Source organism: Fistularia commersonii, unplaced genomic scaffold (assembly GCF_037954325.1).
Source record: "Fistularia commersonii isolate RoL2024-O1a breed Wild unplaced genomic scaffold, RoL_Fcom_v1.0 HiC_scaffold_87, whole genome shotgun sequence".
NCBI lineage: Eukaryota > Metazoa > Chordata > Actinopteri > Syngnathiformes > Fistulariidae > Fistularia > Fistularia commersonii.
In genome coordinates, this window is record NW_028234045.1 from 169,824 (window position 1) to 172,500 (window position 2,677).

Here is a 2,677-nt window from a genome sequence, read left to right on the forward strand (position 1 = left end):
CAGTTCTACCTTGCTATGTTTATTTGTACATTTGTATATTTGGGTGTACTATTTATGTTCAATTAAAAACAGTTTGATGTCTGAGATTCCTTGTGAACCGCCAACTTAATTACATGTTATATTCCCCTCACAATTTTTTTTTTTCGTTTTTAATTTTATTTTTCTATCTATTTATTTAATTATATCCTTCTAATTTTCTTTTTTTGTCTAGCATTAAAAATTTCTCGCAAACCGTTAACACTATTAACTTCTGATTACTTACAGCACGAATGCGCTTATGCCCCCCCACCCATCCCGCTTTTTCCGTACGGAGGCAGACACTGAGATCGAAAGCAAATGGGTGTCATTGAAATGCAGTAACAGGGTGATAACAGCCGTGTTCGAAGTGTGTAGGGGCTTATAGGAGAGCAGAAGCACGTCACGCAATTCACCTGAGTTCGGAGGATCGGGAGTACCAGGGCCCATAGCGGAGAAGCGGAAGAGCGGAGTTATGTGTCTCTTCTCAAAGGCGGGGAAGCTGGGGGGCAGCAGGACCCCTTAGACCGGCTAAGGTGAGCCTACTCCGGACAGAGATCACCCGGAGTTATGACTGGAGCTCCCGGACCTCTGGGCACACACATATGTGAATGACTGGATGAGCTAATGTTGGTTTGGTTGTGGATACGTTTCGGCCAATGCTATCAGCACAGCGATGATGAGTTCAGGTGTGTCTGTGTGTGTTTGTGTGTTTGTGTGTGTGTGTGTGTGTGTGTGTGTGTGTGCGTGTGTTTGTGTGTGTGTGAGAGTTTGTTTTTGTGGGTTGGGGGGGGTTCCCGCGGACACGGAGTACCAGGGCCTGGAGCGGATGAGGTGAGGAGCGGAGGAGAGCAGAAGCCCGGACCGTGATTCGCTTGTGTCCAGCGGTTCGGGAGTTCCAGGGCCCGAAACGGAGGAGCGGAGGAGCGGAGGAGCGGAGGAGCGGAGGAGCGGAGGAGCGGAGGAGCGGAGGAGCGGAGGAGCGGAGGAGCGGAGGACAGCAAAACCCCTTTCTGCAATTCGCCTGAGTCCGGCGGATCGGTAGTACCTGGTTCCGCAGCGGATGAGCGGAGGAGTGGAGGAGATGTTTCTCTTCTCAGAGGCGGCGAGGGGGGGGGGGCAGGACCCCTTACCCTTATCCCCCCCGGACGTTTGAGTGGAGCTCCCGGACCTCCGGGCACGCACATGCGAATGACTGGATCACAGGGAGTGCCAGGGCCTGGAGCGGATGAGCAGAGGAGAGGCGGAGGGCAGAAGCCCGGCCCTGTTCAAGAGTTCCAGGGTCCAAAGCGGGGGAGCGAAGAAGCGGAGGAGGGGAGGAGAGCAGAAGAGCAAAAAACTGGCCCGGAATTCACCGAAGTCCCGCGGATCGGGAGTTCCAGGGCCCGGAGCGGAAGAGCGGAGGAGCGGAGGAGAGGAGGAGCGGAGCAAAGCTAAGCCCGTCTTAACAACAAGGAAATTACAGATGAGGCTATAATTTCTAATGAAAACTTTAAATTCTATAGCCACGTATACACTTCGACATTGTCAAAAAGCGATTGTGACTCCTTTCCATTAAATATTCCTCAATATATCCCAAAAATAAACAACAAACAATATATGATTGTTTATATATGTTTATATATAAACAACAAAAAATATACAGTTTGATGTCTGAGATTCCTTGTGAATCGCCAACTTAATTACATGTCGTATTCCCCTTGCATTTTTTTTTTTTGGTTTTAATTTCATTTGTCTATCTATTTATCTAATTATTTCCTTTTAATTTCGTTTTTTGTCTAGCACTGTAAATTTCTCACAAACCTGTAACACTATTAACTTCTCATTACATACAGAACAAATGTCCTCATGTCCGTTGCTTCCTCATGCCTGGTTGTTTCATTGACATTCAGTTCTACCTTGCTATGTTTATTTGTACATTTGTATATTTGGGTGTACTATTTATGTTCAATTAAAAACAGGTTGATGTCTGAGATTCCCTGTGAACCGCCAACTTAATTACATGTTATATTCCCCTCACAATTTTTTTTTTTCGTTTTTAATTTTATTTTTCTATCTATTTATTTAATTATATCCTTTTAATTTTCTTTTTTTGTCTAGCATTAAAAATTTCTCGCAAACCGTTAACACTATTAACTTCTGATTACTTACAGCACGAATGCGCTTATGCCCCCCCACCCCCCACCCCCCGCTTTTTGCGTACGGTGGCAGACACTGAGATCGAAAGCAAATGGGTGTCATTGAAATGCAGTAACAGGGTGATAACAGCCGTGTTCGAAGTGTGTAGGGGCTTATAGGAGAGCAGAAGCACGTCACGCAATTCACCTGAGTTCGGAGGATCGGGAGTACCAGGGCCCATAGCGGAGAAGCGGAAGAGCGGAGTTATGTGTCTCTTCTCAAAGGCCGGGAAGCTGGGGGGCAGCAGGACCCCTTAGAGCGGCTAATGTGAGCCTTCTCCGGACATAGATCACCCGGACTTATGACTGGAGCTCCCGGACCTCTGGGCACACACATATGTGAATGAGTGGATGAGCTAATGTTGGTTTGGTTGTGGAAACGTTTCGGCCAATGCTATTAGCACAGCTATGATGAGTTCAGGTGTGTCTCTGTGTGTTTGTGTGTTTGTGTGTGTGTATGCGTGTGTATGTGTGTGTGTGTGTGT